This window comes from Xiphophorus maculatus, chromosome 3, assembly GCF_002775205.1.
Source record: "Xiphophorus maculatus strain JP 163 A chromosome 3, X_maculatus-5.0-male, whole genome shotgun sequence".
Taxonomy (NCBI): Eukaryota; Metazoa; Chordata; class Actinopteri; order Cyprinodontiformes; family Poeciliidae; genus Xiphophorus; species Xiphophorus maculatus.
The window spans coordinates 21,470,589-21,490,941 of NC_036445.1; the positions used below are offsets into that span (position 1 = coordinate 21,470,589).

General features: G+C 37.7%; 1 long non-coding RNA gene across 5 annotated transcripts in view; it reads left to right on the forward strand.

Moving 5' to 3' along the window:
* The first annotated feature begins 516 nt into the window (after window positions 1-516).
* LOC111608197 overlaps window positions 517-20,353 on the forward strand; it is a 126,181-nt gene continuing 106,344 nt past the window's right edge. Inside the window, exons 1-3 of one of the 5 annotated variants that reach the window (XR_002752589.1) lie at window positions 517-641; window positions 1,156-1,245; window positions 2,511-2,874. This is a non-coding gene — a long non-coding RNA (uncharacterized LOC111608197). The remainder of the gene's footprint in view (window positions 642-1,155; window positions 1,246-2,510; window positions 2,875-20,353) is intronic. The other 4 variants (XR_002752593.1, XR_002752588.1, XR_002752591.1 and 1 more) reach the window with 4 other exon arrangements.

Here is a 20,353-nt window from a genome sequence, read left to right on the forward strand (position 1 = left end):
TTGAACATAATAGTTTCTCACTTTTATTAATCTTTTACACACATTAATTTACCTGCCCGTTTATGTTATCAGGAGTATTATAGATAATTATGCATTTTTATTTTGATACCACTTTATGCAGCACAGGGTAGCGGCAGCCTTTTGTCCTTTTCTTTGTTTCATTGCTGCTGTCCAGACACAATGGCAGTCTCCTGCTGGCGCAATCAGGGAAGTTCTTGTCAGCCAGCCCTCCTCGCCTTTTATTCTCAGACCTGGACAGAGGAGTCCAGGTAGACAAGTAGAAATGAGCAGCTTTATAGTTAACTTAGTGCGGCTTTTCAGTCAAATGAACGAACCGGAGCCAATCACACCAAATTTGTTTACGTGTAAGAGAAAAATAACCACAATCAAAACTGCATACAAATTATATTCTCAAACAATCACGAGATTCCTCTGTCCGATATTGTTTGTGCGCATAGTTGTTTGACTTGAGAGGGCGGGACTCTGTGGAGAGCGAAGTGAACTAGGCGCGGCCAAGCGGAGACCCATCCATCTATCACACGTGTAGACAAAGGGGGGACTCCACAACACAGAGCCTGATGTGCCCCTCTCAAACTTTTTCCACGGACGCACGGGAACGCGCGCACAGCGAACCAGCTCAGGTGAGTTGCCTCCGACCGGGATGCTGCAATCGCTTCCCCCGTCTCTGGAGTGGCTTGCTTTGAGTGTGTTTCCAGTGAAAAGTTGCGGCTGTACTTGGTGCGTCAGCGCTCAAAACTTGAGCACAAAGCAGGAGGGAGAGGACGAGAGACATAGAGAAATCAAGGCGAGAGAGAGAGAGCGCGAGAGGAGCGGTCCCCTTTTCCTTTGTCTTTGAGGAGAGAACTTGAGGGGATGCTCAAAGACGCATCTTCATAACGCTCACTTATACCAAACTTGTTCTGCTTCACAAAGTGTTATGTCTGGGATTTTAATGGATGTGAGATGGAGTAAGTGCTGGTGCCGTGTTTTTGTCTCCTGGGGATGTTGCGACACGCAAAACAAAGCCTGTCAGAAGTTTGCAAGGGAAGGACGCTTTACGCACGCACGCAGGAAAAAGAAAAAGTGTTTGGGTTAGTTCATGTAAATAGCTTAATGTAGTCTCGTGTATAGATATATATATATTTTTTTTTTCAGAAGTTGCGTTCTTGTTTTTGAGAAGTTGGCGCTGCAGTGAGGAAATTCTCCACAATGCAATCAGGTGTAAAGTCTGCAAGAAACAAGCCTGTGAGTCACAATAAAACTTTTCTAATGTTATATTTGAAGGGCAAGACGATGTTGCCAGACGAAAATAAAATAAATGCTTTCGTAGAATCTTTAAGAAAGTTGTTGCGGTGCGTTGGAAACAGATCAACAGGTATAAGTTGCTGCGGCGCGTCTTTGTTACTGTAAAGGTTCCTTTGTTCTCAGCCTCATACAAAGAAAAGCGACTGAAAAGAGCGCAAATCCACTTGAAAATGTCCCGTTTGATTTCCTTAACTTCATTTCATAGGACTTAAAAAAAAATTGATATTTCAGTTTAGATTATTTAAGAATAAACAAATTACTTTGCATCTTAAAAATGATAACTGGAGTTTTACTTGTCAGGACCAAAACACAGCAGCATTTAATGAGGCTTTGTACACACAACACAACACAACACAACACACACTCAAACAAACAAACAAAAAGAAACCCAATATTTAAATATAGTTTGTCCAAACTATTTGAAGTGGTAAATTCATCAGTGTTGTGCTTTTAAACTGTCTGATATTAACTATTAATGTGTAATGAAGAATAAAAAGCTGATTTAAACAGATGACTTTAAATAAGTTTGACCCAACTTAGTGAAGTTCTCTGTTCTGCTTTATTATTGTGATTAAAAAACGTCGTTGTTAACTTTAATCAATCATTTTTGTTGTTTTGAGAGCATGTAAAGCAGTTCTTTGCTGTTGAAAACAAAATAGTATAACTTTAAAGCTAGCATCTCCTTACTATAAAATTACAATATTCTTAGAAGTTATATACTATATGTATATAACTATTACTGTAGATTTAAAATGTATTCTTGAAAATAACTTTTAAGATAAACAACTTTGAATTTCAGTCTTTATATCTAAATGAGGTAAAAAGAGCCAGCACTCCATATTGAAATTAAATAGGCCACTGTTGTTGTTGTTTGTCAGTCTTATTTTTTTTCCATGAGCTGGCAAAAAATTTAAAAACTGGAATTTAAAATAGAAATAAACACAGCATGAAACACAATACATGTAAGTTACTGTTTAATTTACAGCAAAACCATCTTACTGTGTTATGGGACTGATGTCTCACCAGTCTAACATTAAATTTTGTGTAAAAAAAAACCCTGTAATAGTTATTCGATAATTCTTGCCAGTGGGCTACTCTTTAACAAAAATACTTTATAGTCTACAGAGCAAAACTTTGATTTAGTTGCTACAGTACGTTTAATCTGTTTCTTGATTTCTCTTTGCCCTCACGTGGAATTTTAACAGATTATCGAGCAAGGCGTCTCCTGTGGAAGGTCAAGAAAATGGCAAAAACAATATGCTGAAACAACACGGAGATGGCACAAGATCACCTATCAGACGACGCTTTAAGACAGAGAGGAGGATTAAGAGACTGTGCAGGTTCTTTTTGGGGAGAAGGTACAGACTTATCTCATGTTGGATTTAAACTTTTGCAACAGCGGTGCCAGTTGGATTGCGTTTTAGGGCACACGTGAAAGTCCAAAACTCATGGAAACACTTTAAGGATTATCCGAATTCATGGTAAATCTCTCCGCAAGACACATCTTGAGCCAGAGTCTCTGGGATAGCTGAATATTGCACTTCTGATCCTCCTCGCCCCTCGGCACGGGTAGGTGATATTACTTTTGAGTGGGTTCTGGCAGTTGTCCAGCTGCTTGTTTCCTCTCTTGTATCAACCAAACAATCACACAAAAGCTAGGTAATGAAAAGTTGCCTTGTATTTGTATTACTGAGGATAAAAATAAAAATTACCATTCAGATATTGTTCAAGAATGAGGCCGTGGTAACGAAATTGTCATCTCACACATTGTAATTTACAGATTACAAATGTACCATTAGCTTGTCAACAGCTTGTAAAACTTTCTAGATAGTTATTCTATCTAGAAACAAGAACAATTGAAGCAATTAAGGCAAACTGCCAAAACAAACCTAGAACTTTTTTTTTTCTTTATTTTCAGCAGAATTAGGTTCTGATTGAAAGACAACGTTCAGCAAAAAGTTTTTGCGGTATTACAGTATTGACATAAATTTGAATCCAGAAATATTAATTTTGCTGCAAAATAGCATAATATATTTAAAATAAATATATTATATATTATAATATATAATAAATTATATTACATGTATTAATTGTTACATATATATATATATTTCTTATATATTAGCATAGGTATAATAAGCTTATATTATTTGGTTAGTCAGGCTGTCTGCTCCAGCAGTCAGCTGCTAAACAGACATCCTCGACGACTGCATATTCATAAAAGTTTTACCATCTGAAATTGTGCTCCAGGGGCCACATGCTTTGGCAGACAGACAATCTGCCAAATTCAGACTGTCTGTGCTTTAAACAAACAGAAGTAATATTATTCAACATCACCAAATTAGTTTTTTTTTTTTTTGTAGGTTTGGTGGAATGTGTAGCAGCCTTTTTCAGCTAACTGCCAAGCAGTATTCAGAAACAGGTGGGGAAGGGGCAAGGCTCCTTCATTTTATCCATTATGCTATCCGAGATAGCTCTGGTCACTTTCTCTGGCATCTCATGAAAAAGACTTTTGCGTTGCATTTTTGTGGTTGTGAAAATCTAATGTTTTAAACCTTTAATGCTGCCAGCAACCCACACCTTCTCTAAACTTTGTAGTAAAAGTACACTTCAAAATAAAAAGAATAACCAGAAGTCATGGTTTCTTATTTGTTTTCTAAATTCAGCTGACTCAGATGAACTTTGTGTTCAATTTCTTGAATGGTTAAATTTCCAAATGTGCAGTATTACCAGTGGATCAACTGCAAAATTTTCCTGTTCCATTGATTTAAAGTTATATTTACAAGATGTCAGAGAAAGCGCTGGAGTGGTCTGCAATTTGTGCTAGCTCCTAGCAGCATAGATTAACACAGTACTGCCCCTCTCCCACTTGTTGCTGTTCCCTACTGGTCAACTGCCAGAATGAAGCCATCTGTGCTTTTACAAGAAAGAGAAATTCGGCCCTTTCAAAAATATTTACGGTCGGGAAAACCACCAACACTCAGTGTAAAATCAGAGACATCGCATTTATTAAGATAACGACCAGAGTATCAAACCTCACTAATATCAGCTTTTTGTGAATATGTGACTATAAGGTTTTACAGTTCACAAAGATACATTATGCCCTATAAACACTTGGAAGCAACTATTGACTTTTTCTTAATTTTATGTAGAAGAAGCAAAATTACAAAATAAAATTGTTAAAGATGAGATTATCATAGCTGTAATAAATTATACTATTTCAACAGCAGTTGGAATATTTCTTACTTTTTCTCATCTTAAAGCAGAAGTTTGGTGATGTTCGACATTTTTGTTTTTAATCCCTATAATAACACAATGAAACCAGGATATTTCTACTCAAAATTTAAAATCTCATTCTGGCCTTGCCTACTTCATGTGACATCCAGCAGTTCAGTTCCATCAGGGGGAAAATGAGGGCAAATGCATTTCATAATCTTGCGTTACATGTTTGCATCGCAATTATTTCTGCTGTGGAGCCAAGCAGCCCTCTAAAGATGCATGACTTCATCTGAGAGTGGGATTCAGCCCTTTCTCTGCTCCCTCTGTGGAAGTCTTTATCAATGATGTCATTGGGAGCCAATTACAACTTACAACCGTTTTCGTCATCATCCTAGCTCCGCCCCCCCAAACCAGCTACTCCTGCGTGACAGCCCACATGGTCCTGCAGCATCACATTTTCACCATGCATTACTCTGCAGTGCTGAGGCACAGATACTACTGGAGCACGGCCTGTGGAGAAGGACTTGGATGTAAATCTGCCGTGTTAGTTCAGAAATGAGTTAGTAGCGAGGATTTTTCTTTTTTACATGAATTTAATTAGTAGTAAAATACACATGAGACATGGATGAATGTGAATGAGCAAACGGTCACCCAGACAACACAGAGGTTTTGTGTTTATCATGTGTATAGCATCCATGGAGAATGATGGTTTACAGTGGGTTTTAGTCTGAGTTGGATTATTACAGTGCCCTCCGAAAACATCCATACTATTTGAATCATTTCAAATATTTCACTTTAGAACCACACACTTCAACGTATTTTATCAGGATTTTTGTTTTAAGCCAAAACATTAGAGATGATTTTAAAGTGAAAGCAAAAGTCTTGTTGAGTTTAAGAACAACAAGACTTTTGTTGTTCTTTGTTGTTCTTCCCATAAACCCTGACCATCTTTCTTGTTCTGGCTAAGAAAAGCATCCCCACTGCATGATCATGTTTTACCATGCTGATAATGTGTTCAGGTTGAGGTCCAGTGTTAGTTTTCTACATCACATAGAGTTTTGCATGTTGGTCAAAGACTCCACTTTGGATCTTTCTCAGTGGAGCACCTTCTCCCACACGTTGGGTAATAATTGCCCCTGGAACATTGGATCTCTTCAGCGCCTCTAATGTTCCAGCGAGTCTCTCTTAGCTGCTTCTGTGTTATTGCTCTTGTTGATTAACCTGTAAGTTCATGTGGACGGTAATGTCATGGTAGGTTTGCAGATGGATCATACTTGAGATGTTCCCTGAAGTACAGAAATGTTCTCTAACAAACCTTTAAGATCTTTACAGAACTGCCGTCTTTATATTACATTTTCATGTAAGTGGATATTTTTGGCTTCAATTACTATTTTAAAATTATTGCAGTTTAACTGATGTATACGTATATGTTTCCATTGTTGCTTTAAAATCCAATTATGTACTCTATTAAACAGCAAGTGTTATGACCTGCAGTGTGACATTTACCTGCATCCCGCTGCTCTTGAGCCACAGAACAGGTAATAGCCTGGAAATGATTGAATTAGAGAAAAACCAGGTCAGTCAACTCTGTGACACACAAGTGAGACAGTTTCAGGTCAGTGGAAGAGGGAGATTCCACATGAGTCATGATGTTCATTAGATGAAAACACAAGCTCACACATAGTCAGAGAAGTGTAATGTCTCTATCTGTCATTTGGCTTGATTTTTGTCTTTTAGCATGAAGGTGATTTGAAATGTTCTCACTCCGCTGAGACATTCTTGAAACGTGTGAAAATATATGTAATGTGCTCTCAGTTCTTCCTAGTATAAAACCTTGATCCAAAGGAACTTTTAATTTCATCTACCTTGACTCTTGTGGTCAACAATGTACTCATCACCACTGGTGTTTTTAGATAGGTCTTTGAGAACCTTACGTCCTTCTTTTTGTCTTTGAGTGTTGGTCCATGTTTTCTTGAGCTATAATGTAAGGAATTGCAGTTGTCATTGTAACACCAGTGTGTGCATTATTGCAATTGCCAAGGGCTGCATCGATGGAATGTTTGGTAAGCTATTAACCTTCAGCTGCCATATGTTCACTTTGCATTCCAAAAATATTTTCAGCCAGTCGGGAGGACTTTAGGCCAAAACCTATAAATAAGATTTTTGTGCCTGAAAGCAAAAGCACACATAGAAGCATTTGACATTTTGGGAAGTGTGTTGAAGCTTTCTGGAACTGAACAAAATATTGCGTTTTAGAAGCTATGCTTATTTGACATCTTCCTTTTTTTTATGAATAATTGTATATGTATCTAAACTAATTATTTAATTAAGGTTAATTATTTTAGATTTGACTCATTGATGTGGAGTGTAAGTAATCCAGTTTTCCACAGATGAAGCTGTCTTCTCTCAAATTAAAATCTGCATTTCTTCTGCTCTCCAGTTACAAGATGATAAACCTCCTGCAGAAAACAAAGAACAAAGCCAAAAAACAAAAAAAGAAGAAAAAAATTCCATTTTAGGATACCTGATTTTGACTAAAGCCTCATTACCAAACTTGCTACACCATAGTTTCTCTAACTGTATACCAAGTTCCTGTGTGTGCATTCTAATTACACTGCTTATCAGTAATGCTTTCATGACGTAAAGCGCAGCTTTCCTAACATTTGTCATGCTCCATCTGCTTTATGTGAGCTGAAATGAACTCATTTGTGTATGCCATGAAGGCTGCACATCCACACCTAATTTTTCACTTGATAGGGTTTGCATTCTTGGTTAGCATAAAACTTGTAGGTACTGGTTGTACCAGTATGTAGAGTGTACATTGTCCTTAATTACCACACTGGCCCAGTGTTGGAATCAGTGCATCTGGGAGGGAACGCCTGTTGTTAAGATTTCTAAGGCAGACTAAATATCTGTATATATATATATATATATATATATATATATATATATATATATATATATATATATATATATATATATATATATATAACTGAGTGCTCTATGAAATATTCCTCTCATTAACTGGGATGTACATTCACAAGTCAGACCAGTTTCAGTGAAGCACTGCATTTAAATAAACAGTTAGAGCTTTGCCTAGTTTCATTATGCATGTAACGAGCTGCATCGTGCATTATCTATACTGATCTACTTATGAAACCAGAAGCTACATACACCTTTCTCACTGTCTGAAGTTAAATCAGATCAAACTTTAGGTCAGTTTTAATGCCCATCTTTTTTTCTGTTTGCTAAATGTTACAGTAATGAGAAATAGAAAGTGTCAGAGATTTATTTATTAATTTCTTTAAAATCAAAACCTTTTGTACGGATTGATTGCTAGCTTGTTAAACAGTGAAACTATATAGCTTTCACTGTATAACCAATCTCTCATAAAAAGACCAATTTATTTTTATGAGAGATTGGTCATACTCTCATAAAAAGCATGCTTGTCTTTAACACTAAACTTCTAGTTAACTTTTCAAATTTAAAAATTGATTTGATGTTATTTAAGTGACCTCCTTATATATATTTTAAGCAGAAATGTAGATGTTTCCCAAGTTGTTGTTCCATTATAGGAACATACCAATATCATGATGCTGGAACAAATCTCTCTTGAAAATGAGAATTTATTTTCTCAACAAAGTTCATTCTGTTCAAATAAATGTCAAACTAGAAATGAAACTTAGGACTAATTTATTCTGAAAGAGTAGTAAAAGAAATAAAATAAAAATCTGTGCTTGAAATTGTTCATAGCCTCCAGGCAGTTTAATCTGTGGTATGCATTATTACAGATCCAGATCAGATACAGATCTAACTTGCAGATGTAGGCTACTTTAGTTTGTTTATAATGATTTGTGACACTGCATCTGCATGTTGCTCGGTGAGTTTGATTACGTTCATGGTTAATGCACTTTCTGAAATCAAAAATGCATTTGTTAGTAAAGCTATGCTTTGTTCATGAGAATGAAAACAATTTTAGCAAACATTTAAGATTGCTAAAATCTTACACCTAGAAACATGCTAATTTTTGATAGAAACTGCGACTAACTTTAGCCTCATTAGCGCTCAATGGATAGCAAGTCACCATCTTTTCACAGAACATCTAGTTCTTATCTTGTCACTCTGTTACGCTTTTTCTTTTCTACAAGTATCTAAATGATGCCACACAAACATTTTAAACGAGGTGGAGCTTTTTCCAACTAAGCGTCTGTCGGCCTGACTGTCAAAACAACAGGGCAACAAAAAAAAGTCTCAAAAATAAATGCAGAGTGCCAACCTTAGAGCACTCAGTATCATATCCAGTGTAATATTAGCTTAAATTTATTTCACTATTATTAGTGAAATATTGTGGCATGATATCTCTTTACATAGCTATTCTTGTAGTCTCAGATTTCTGGCATTTTGGGTCTTTCTTTTTCATCCTTACATAATGTTTTCTACCATTGAATTCAACATAAACAGAATGACACTGTGTGCTCACACAGCCGCTATGAAATGATTGTCAAATTTGCTGCTATGCAACTCAAATAAAGCATCAAATCAAAGTAGTTTTTGAAGACTTTGTGTCATTTTACTTGATAATATGTCTCAGCTCTAGCTACACTGTGTATCAAACATCACAGAACCTCATGACCTCTATACCTGTAACAAAAATAACGGTATCTCTGCATTATGGCATGGGATTGCTATCTTCATTGTTATGCAGTCATTAGTTTGATTTTCAAAAAGTCTGCCTGCTACACTGATGATATGCAAAGTTTATTGAACAAGAAAAAAAATACAACATCAAAACTGCAGTAACTACACAGACATCCTGTGGCGACCCTCCAGAAAGCTATCAGGTTTATTTTTACCACTCACTGTGTGCATCTTGTGGCTGCTCCAGCATACAACCACACAGGAATGCTCAAGCGTTTATGTGCAGAGTGGATGTTGTTTATTGTTTAAAAAGCAATGAAATGGCAAGGTCCAGTTTATCTCAGTGTTTAAACATGCAGCATTTCCTTAGCATTGCATTATTCTTATTGAATTATTCCTTTTTTTCCAGTCTGGTAGGTAATGTTTGATGCTCTGATGCAAGTGCTGACATATGGCCAAATGGATTTTGAGTTGGAGCTTTAAAACATACCACCTGCCCAAACAGATTTGGTCAGGCAGTATGAAGCTTTACAGACAAAAAAGAGAAAAGATTACAGTAAAGATTAGCAAGTTGTTGAAACCTGGAGCAGTAATAATCTCATTTAATTTTTCCCTGCAGCTGAATTTAGGTTGATCGTCCTTTTGTGCTCGAAAATGAGTCATACAGGACACTGTGTTATGGCTACAGTACAGTGAATTACAGTGCAGTAAAACATTAGGCCCACCATTACTAATCATGATGACAGTCCTAATTCTCTGAGCTGAAGGCGTTTTGTGGTCATCCTGTTGCAAACTATCAAAGCTTAGTTTTACCACTCAACGCCTGTAGCCATGAGATAAGTTAACGCTCTCTGCTGGAATGCTAATACTTACCAGCGCTAAGGGACGGGAATAAATTATTTCATTATTATGTCGCAAACGTCTGAGAATTTGAAGGAAGCGAGGCAAATATGGAGGGCTAACAAAAGAGAGACGTAGAGGAAAAGGAAAATATAAAGATGTAGATTGAGAGCAAAAAAAGTAGCAAGACAGAGAGAGTCATAAGAAAGACAAATCAAGCACATATTAGGCTTTACACTGCACTTTATATCAACCTTTCTTCCATTTACAGACATTCTTTCACCAGGACTGTGGTGAGGAAGGCAGTCACGAGTGGAGAAGTCATTTTATTTTCCAGTTTGAGACATACAGAAGACAGATAACCGGAGGGCTTTTCTCAGATTGGTACATTTGAAGCTATGAGCTCAGGAATGCCACGAGGTAATATTGGAAAATAATAACCGTACAGATGTATTTTACAGCTTTGAAATGAAAACTGCCCAGGCTGAATCTGAAAACATGTGACCTTTGGAGAATTTCTGCCCTAGTTTTACATACCCAGTGCCTGCACTGGAGGGAGTAGTGAAACACACTTTTATGACCTTTTAAATAGAAATCCTCAAAAAATGAACAGAAAATTTTGCTTTTGGATCTCGGAAGTTGAGTTTGGAGGCTGCTTAATTATTTTATGTTCAGCTTAATTACTGTATGCTCATATTCTAACGCCTGCAGAACATTTGCCCTCTTGGTATCTATTGCGAGCAAAACCAAATTGCTTATAAGTGCATGACAAATCAGTGGAGGGAAAAGCACAAACTAGCGAGCCAGATCAAAATGCATAGGATGGCATTCAGCTGACGCATGATGCAGCGTGTCTAAGATGCTTCTGACGATATTGCCTTTTACTCAGCTTTCATTCTGGCCCAGGTATAGATGCAGGGACACAGTTTCCAATAACAGCTTTAGCCAGTTGCCTATCTGTCCCTTACAGATCAACTTATTACCGCCATAAATGCACAGCATGCTGCTGTCTGGGGATGGACTCGTAATCCCTCCAAAGACCAGGGTTTTATCACAACTAAATCTGCTTCACACACACAAACACACGCCGACAAGGCATACATCAGGGAAACCGGCATGGATACACAAAAGACACACAAACACATGACAACAAGCTCGCCTGTTAGCGACACAGACATGCATGCAAGAACGGGGATTTTATCACAGACAAATCTGTTGCTGTCTGCCGGTTAAGAGATTATTAGGCAGTGATTTTGGGGTGCAAACATGCAGGGGTGTTATTAGCAGCTGAACACTGGCTGACTTTCTGAAGTCCATGTAGTGTTAGGTGATATCATTAAAGGTGTACCCTAATGCTGTAATGTTTGGTGGTGTAAAAATGGCATTAAGATTAAGCAAATAATTGTGTTGGCAGCAGTTATATGTGACACGATTCTTCTTAATGATATTTTCTTCTCCTGAAAAGTAAACAAGGTTCATGATGTGTCTGAGTGAAGTAGACAGTCTTCAGTCAAGCACTGTGTTGTTGGCACAAATGAAATTATATATGTCGCAAGTAACTTAATATCCAGAGCTGTATTAGATTTATGCAACTAGGGAGATGCTGTCATTATTGTGTAGATTATGGGAAAATAATAGTTCACAATGTTATTCCAGACACAAAAACACATTGGTAACAAAGATAGTGAGACACCAGCTTCAGTGATGTAAGATCCAAATGTATGGCTAACTGAACACCATGTTAGAAAAACAGAATTTATTGTATACTTCTTTTAAGTTTAGTTTTTCTTCACTCGGTGTTTAGGGTTAGACTTATAACTATTATGTAATGATCAAGTGAGCAATTTGTCTTAAAAATGTAAATTCTCATGCAGACTGAAATATTGAAATCCCAGTCTGTTGTAGGAGCATGAGACCTGATTGCATCAGTGCTCTTCTTCACATGCATGTTTTAGTTATGTTTCTTACTAAAACGTACATCGCTTCGTTGTGCAGACACATCAAGCTTCCTGGAGTGTGAAGACAGCTGCTTTGTTTTGAGTTTGTGAAGTCACTTAAGCCTGCGCCGGAGTTAAAGGTTACCTTTACAACTTTAGGGTTTTATTCTTAAAAATGCTTACATTGCAAAGTAGGGCTGTTTATTCTTCCACGTTATGAATAATTCAGGGAGAGAAGATGATGTGACAAGACAGGTGCAGGCTTTATCCTTTTTCTATCCTTCTTTAAAAAATCCTCTGTAAATTTGTGTCACCTTTCCTCGTTCCCCGGGAGAAAATTCCTGAGACAGCTGGAAAGTAATGTTTCTCTAACCTGTCTCAGCTCTCAGTCACAACACAACCTAGTGCAACTAAAGCATAAGAGCCACAACTGCAAAGTACAGTATGTTACATTTTTTCAAATGAAGATCTGATTAAAGCATGCTGCTATGTGAAAAGAAATGGTATTCCTCCAATTTTCTAAGTATACTCTGACAGCATTTTTGATAATTAATAAACATCAAAGAAAGACCATCAAATAAATGTAGCGATTAATTATTTCATAAGGGGATAAGAATGGCTAAAATTTTAATCAAAAACAATGACAGAATGTGCGAACAGCACCCAAGCTTTGATTCCAGTAGCATAAAAGTTACACTTGAGGTTCTTTGCTTTAATTGTGCCCTATTTTTTTTAGCTGTCTTCACTTAATAAATAATCATAAGACAAAGGAACTGCTTTCCGAAATAACTTAAATTAAGTTTATCTTAAAATTGACTTTGTACTGTTGAAATCTATGAAGCGAGTTCACACCACAATTTGAGATTTAATTTGCATAAATGCCATAATACAAGCCACTCTGAAAAATCGCCTTGTAGCACAATAGTTTTATTCAAAGCAAATTCATGCCATTGTTGGAGTGGGAAAAACATTTCCGTGGTGTTATTCTCAGGCTGTTCATCTAAATGCTAAAGGGTGTAAAGTCTTACCTTTATGGGCCTGAAAGACAGTGTCCTAGGATCAATAACTTGTTTATGCTGGTTCAGAAACACAGAGAGCATTGAAGATTAACAATATACGTAAATAGTATTGATTGTTAAACTTTGAATGTGAATTCTCCTTTCTTTATTCAGATTAGACATTTGGTATGAATGTCGAAACCATAATCAGACCTGGTTGTTACTATGACTAAAGTAACATTTTGGTGTTATTATTGGGGCTTGGAATAGTCTCTCTGATGCCGAAGGAAATCACATTCAAAGGTAAACATTCTTGTGGGTTCATGTGAATTAGTCCTCACTGGTACCACAAGCTGCAGTTGGATGGATTGAGCCCTTGAAGGGGCCTGAAAGGGCAAAAAAAAAAAAAGTGCACTCTTTAGTCCCATTTATGGTTCTTGCCTAGTTCCCTGAGTATGGCTGCATTAAGTGTTTTCTTTTGTCAGCATCACATATTCCATCTATTTAATGCAAGCTTCACCTGAAGTTTGTGAAAGACTCTATGCTGTCTCTCAAACGGTAAAAGTTAGCCCAGAACCATCAGGTTTATTTAGACAGTTTGTTCTGTTGCATCAGCAATTTGATTATTCTGTCATGATCCAGAGCTTGGTACCATCCAAACATTCACTTCCTGTCGGCAAAGTAACATCACTGCCTGGCTGCCTCATAAACCTCCAGGCAGATCAAACAGCCGTTTGTTTAAAATATAGACAGTGTCCGAGAGCAACCTGACTTATAGTGTATCAGATGGGCAAGGGTTTGTGTGCTTGGTTTTTTTCACTATTTCCTTGAAGTGATGTTCATAAAAAGTTTTAGATGTTCGCCTGTATTACAATAGCAACATATAAACAAGAATTATTTTTTGTCTGAAGTGTCCTTGTGAAACAAATAACTCTATAAGTTTACTGGTTCACCTCCAACTTGACTCTGACCTATGACCATAAAATATTGATCCTGATCCAAACAGCGAGATTGTGAGATGTTGGATGCAAGCAGATAGAATAAGCTTCCTCTGTTGGTTGGCTTATCCACCTCACTGCTCTCTGGTGAGAGAGGTTTGACTGATAGTCCCACCCACCAGATCACGCCTGCATGTTTAACAACATGTGGCAATAATCACCCTACTGTTGCCAACTCAGCGACTTTCTTGCTATATTATTTAGTGACATTTCAGACAAAAAAAAAAAAAAAAGAGTGTCAGTCACAATCGGAATCGGCAGGTCAGGCTTTTTAAAGATCAGTAATTGACGATCAGACAGAAAATTGCAGTTGGTGCACCCCTTGCAATAAGCACATATAATTGACTTGTAAGTTACAGTAGGCCTATATCTGCTATCATAATCATTTTGCTGATAATATACTGCATGATGTTGAAGAGCCTAATGGAATAGTGACTCCTTATTTAAAAATATAATGTGTAGGTAGAAATATCAAGTATAGGAAGTAAAGTAAGTATGTAAGTCTCAGTGACCCATATAAATGGTGAAAGTTAAACTTTACATTTTCTGTAGGCAGTTAACACCTTGGATAGCCTTCTGTAATTTGACATGAGGACATCTGCACTGACATGATTTTCCACTCCATAGTGAGGCATAAGCTGAGTGACCAGAAATAGGTGGAATATGTTGCCCTAATAATGTAGTTATGCATTTCCAAGTTGGATGCATCTTGGAGTGTAGACTCAGGTGGATACATGGCCAATTTATTGTAAAACACAGCACCGCACACAACAGTTAGCTTGTTGTTTCTGCCAGGTGTCATCCGTCACTTATACTAAATTGCCCCATTTGTGTAAGGTTAAAAAAAATCCTCATTTCAGGTTTAAGTTAATGCTTGTAGAGACAATATAAAGGAATCTAATACAGAAAATATGTTTTGGTCATCTTTGTTGGGTGGCTTAATAAGGCCATGTTATGCCCTGCTCTAATTATTATAAATTTTATCAATATGCATCATCTCTTAGGTATTTTATGCTGTGCTGTGTGGCCAGTGCTGAAACCAAGGTCGAATTCAAGCTACTTTTAAGTGTCCTTGGTTAGTAAAATTAGATTCTGAGGCAAACATAGTCAAGTATGTGTGTGTGTGTGTGTGCGTGTGTGAGAGAGAGACACTAGCAAGGATGAAAATGATGCCACACACATATACACACACTTGCTCTGCAAGCACTTAAGAGTGTTTTGAATACAGCCTGTGGCGATGTTCCCAACATCCCACCTTAAAACCACATTCTCTTATAAGGACTGACCATGGAAACCTAAGTGATATGCACTAACCGATTCCTTCTCAGCTTTTGTGGTTGAGGCTTTATTTTTAGCTGAGAAATGAGCTGAGTAAGTATGAATCATGCTTTTAATAATATATTAATCTGTCTTCCGACACTGTTTGACTGGCAAGTAGTGTTAGCTTGCAGATATCTGTTACAGGCTATAACTTCATAGTTGGATATCAATAAACACTCGGCTAATTATCAATTATCTTATTTAGAGAAGGAGCCAAGAGGAAACTTAGTAGCAACAACTTACCAGTTCCATAACTCTGTTGATATGGCAACTATCAATTGTAATCTGGCTTTTATGGAAGAATGGCCAGAAAATGCCATTACTGAAATTTTGCCACAACCCATTTAGGGTATACAGCAAATATGTGGAAGAAGGTGTTATTGTCAGATGAGATCAAAATTAAACAGTTTGGCATTTAGCCTTAGAGGAAAACTTATTCAAAACCTAACCTTTGTTTATGTGTCCAAATGGCCTAGTCAAGGTCCAGATCAAAACATATTTTAGTATCTATTGCAAGACTTGACAACTGATTTTCACAGATACTTCCTATATAATTTGACTGACCTTGAGCTATTTTACAACGAGTAGGCCAATGGTTGTTGGTCTGTCTTGTTCTATAACTTAGAATCCTAAGAAAATATCTTCAAGGTTGCTGATATAACATGAGGCAACCTAAAAATGATTCAAGGCATAGGAATACATTTGTAAAGCACTGTAAGTAGCCACAAAGCAACCTATCAGACCTGCCTACCAGCCAAAAATTAAATCCTGAATCCCTTAAATCTTGTTGCACATTACGTTAATCCTCGGGGACCATTTAGGCGCCTTTTCAGTCGGGCTTGGTTGATAACCCACTTGCAGCCTCGACAGTATGCAGATGCCCAAGTGCACAAGTGTTTCATGCATATCAGTGTCTCAGTGTTCATCCGGGAGCCTCTCGTTCTGCGGCCGTTGATGTTTGTTGTGCGTCTGTTGGTCTCTGAGGTGTTGTTGTTTGCATGCAGATGAACAGAGATGGCTTCGCCGGTCACGCGCTAAGCTCTCTCATGTCCTCAGCAGTGTGTGTGGTAATGAGAGCTGCTGACACAGTAAACTCTGGCCACTCAGACACAAAGATGTTTGGCTTGAAAACATCAAGACACAAGGACACTTGTAAACGGGCGTTCACAACCTTTTCTTGTTCTGCTGTGCTGCATGCTATCTTTTTGTAACCACAGATAATTAATTCTGCCTTCTTTCCCTGTTGCCCTTTACTTTTCCCTGACAGATTTTCTCTATCAGCCACAGGCACACAATGAGATGCTACCTCCTCTACAGTTCACCGCCAGTTCACTTTGCCTCATGCTGACAGAAACGATGGTGGACAGAAATGCAAATTTGACAGAGACAACAATGCCTGGCTCAAATGTTTCTACAACTTGAAGAACCAATTTGCATACTCTTGAAAGTGCAGTTCCAGACTTTTAGATGTAGGTTTGTCTGCAACTGATGATATGCTGTCACTTTGTGCTGATTCATCTGTCCCTGGAGCACTGAAGGAGTCTAAAAATATTCCGGCAGACCTTGTGAAAGCAAAGAAGAAAAAAAAAACTCATCTCAATTGTCGACAAAGTGGCATCTCTGTTTTATCAAACCCAGCTACTGTACGTTCTGGGACAGTTAGATTCATTCCTTTTGTAGTGTCCTTGTACCAAGTATTAATCCAGCAAAGTTGGTGGCTCTGTGCAGTCTTTTTATTTTATTTTTTATTTTTTTACAGCAGAAGGCTGGTGGCTGACTTTGACAGGCTAGTTTATTGCAGTTTCAGTGAGCAGGCTAAAGAGAGTGTAATGCAAAAACAACTTGTCCTTGTCATGTGGAGTACTTCTTTTTACTTTTGGACTATGTCCTTCGACGAGAATCTGAGAAACCATGCTGAGTTATTCAGTCTTCGTCAGTCTCGGTGTACGCCTCTCTCATCATCCCTAGCTCTCACTCACACACCCTGCTTGCACTTGCTTCCCTGTTACTTTTTCCTCTTCCTGTCTCCCCTCCAGTTACACTTTGACTTTGTCTTCTCTTTTGCCTCCCACTGCTTGTCTCTTTCTTAGCAGATCGCAGTTTTTCAGAGTTAGCATTCTAAGTTTCCTCACACCAATGCTGCCCGTCTGTCACAGTCGGGATGCCTGTCTTTCTTTTTTTTCTCCCTTCTTATTCTCTTTTTCTCTTGATCCCTTGTCTTTCCAGCTGGTTGACTATGCTCCTTATCTCTTTCTGTTCAGAACATTTTTTTGTATTTTGCCACGGTACTACCAGAAACTTCAATGTAAAAGCAGAAAGCTTTTACATTGAAAAAGATGAGAGGTCAACGTTTGCAAATTAAATCTAAAAAGTGTTCTGTATTCTACCCACTTTACTCTGATGCCTCTAAAAAATCTTGCTCATATGGAAGATGTGCAGAACAGAAAGGCATTGCTTGGTTATTGCCACAAGTCATGGAGAGGAAACGGAAAGCAGACAAAAGGTCAAAAAGTACCACATTTGAACATTTTGGCCTGTATGTATAATACGATGTGTGTTGTATTATACATATAGCTACTCTCAGGCTACATGAGGCTACAAAGGTTTAGAACAAAGCATATTCAAGTTTTGAATGTAATTGTGAATTTGGGTTAAGATTTTTAAATTGTTGCTCACAGATGATCTTCATCAAGACATACAGAGCTTACCTACATTTTCAAAACACTTTATTTTCCAATTTAAAAATTATTGCCTGTCAGAGAAATAATCCACCTTTGTTTTCTTTTTAAGTCTACTTATAATCCTGAAGTAAACATGCAGTAAATACGGAGTGGAAGTGAGTAACCACGTAAATTTTTTATTTTAAGATAGTTTATATTTTCTAAGGAGTCAAACTCATAAATAAATCTTGATAAGTACTTATTCAGGTGTTCTCAAGGTCTTTTAAAAGATTTATTTAATCATCACTACTTTTTTACTCATTTTCTTTTCCAGTCCTTACCATGACTGACCCTGACTATTTAGGCACATTTCCACTTTAAGAGTCTTCTCCAAGGAACCATGGTAGTCCTCGAAATCACATAAAATCCTATTAGCTACATGGTAACACACAGATTCTTAGCTACTCTATGTTCTTTTCACTCATCCAATTTTCTCTCCATGCTCACATAACACTACTGTTATTGTTATTTGGTCATAAATTAACTAAATCTAACGAACTAAATCTTTGTCAGACCTTGTTGCCCTCTGTTTCTGTAACTAACGACAAAGAGAGCTTGTTGTCTGCGTCCTTATGACTCATTTGATGATTTCCAGAATGACGTGGAGTTATTTGATCTCTGTGAGAGTTTGCTGCTTCAGAAGGTTCACCTACTTGGATTACCACTGACTTCCTCAGACAACACGAAGATGCATTCCTTTCTTATTGTACAAAAGTTGTAATGAGACCTATGCATGCTTAGTTAGGGTGGTGTGGTGGGTACATTGTGAACATGAAGCTGTATTTTCTGATAAACACATGCTGCATCTGATAAATTGATTACATGCTTTATTGTGATCGGCAATTCAGTATATGTCTGCTTCTAGTGGGTTTTGTAATGGTTGTGACTGTATCAGATTGTTTATGTCTTTTTGCACCCAGTACACCTGTGCTTATGTTTATTTGTTTGCTTACATATCTGCTCATTTGTTTGCTTGCTGCCTTACAGTATATGCTCAGTGCATAACATGTGACTCCATCCAGTGTTAGTGAATTTCTTCACGAGTCAGCATTTGCATTACATCTTCATTCAGCCCAATGGGAATTCTCTCAGGTTTTTTTTTTTTAAACTGAAAATGTTTCTTAATGTTTCCTAACAACTGGAGCCATTGTTTGAGATTGGGGAGTCATAAAACCCAATTTTCCAGGGAGAAAGGTGGTGTAGGGGGGGGATGCATTCTGAAGTCCAAATGTTCTTATCTCATGCACTATTAAGCGAGGCAGTCGGGTGTGTGGGTAACATGCTTTAGAGTCCGTCTGTCACTGCCTCGGGGCATGTTGTGCTCACAGACACACATATGCACACATTAAAAAAAAGCATATTCAGACACACAAATACACACTAACGCAGGCATACAAACACACACACACCTCCTCTTAGTCACCTAGTCATCTATTAACTCACTCAAACATTCCCACAGCCTCAGGGCTCTTTAGCTCCAGTCCTATATGGCCTTGGTTTAGATCAGAGAGGTCAACTGTGACTCTCGCTTCATTAATCACAACTGTTAGACTGGCCAGTTATTTATGTATATTTCCTGATATGTGCTCACCCTGTAAACAACTTTGTGTTGAGGGTCACAAATAGATCTGAAGCTGTCTGTTTGGGCTTTTAACGTAATTTAATGGGGGAGAAAAAAACGTTTATCAGATGTGACTATTTCATCCTTTGTTGTGGAATCTTTTTTTTCTGGGGTTTCATTTGGTATTTTTCATAATTCTTTTTAGGTGGTATGAGTCAATGGTGCAAAAGATGATCATTTCTGATGAAACTGGTGATTAATCTGACAGCAAGTGTTCTGAAGTATGAATGCCTCTTATCTTTACTCCTTTTTTCATCAGGGTAAAACACAATGCAGAACCGTTCAGATTCAGAAGTACCAGTTTCCTGCAACTTTCGGATGTGTCTCTGCTTCAACATACCTGAGTCAAATAACAAGGTCATTAGCAGGACTCTGGAAATCATAACTGCATACTAAGGGGTTCAGCAGTTCAGCCATTTGACTCATAAGTGTTGGACCAGGGACACATGTGAAGGTTGTTGGACACTGGACCGCGAGGCTTGAATTTAAGGACCCCTGAAATATATTGTGTTGTATGCATTTCCAAACATAAAAAAGGAACATATTAGGAAGCACTGGCCATCAACATGAAACAGAAATTAATGCATTACAGACAAATCGCATGCATCTTGCTGAACCTTTAATAAGCAATAAACCCGGGCTTGGCAGTGTAGGATCAGGCATCAGTTTGTCTCTGTGAAACTGATGCCTCATGTTTTGCCCTTGGCAAGCTGAGTTAACTCTCTTTTATGTATGTGAGCTTTGAAATTATATATGC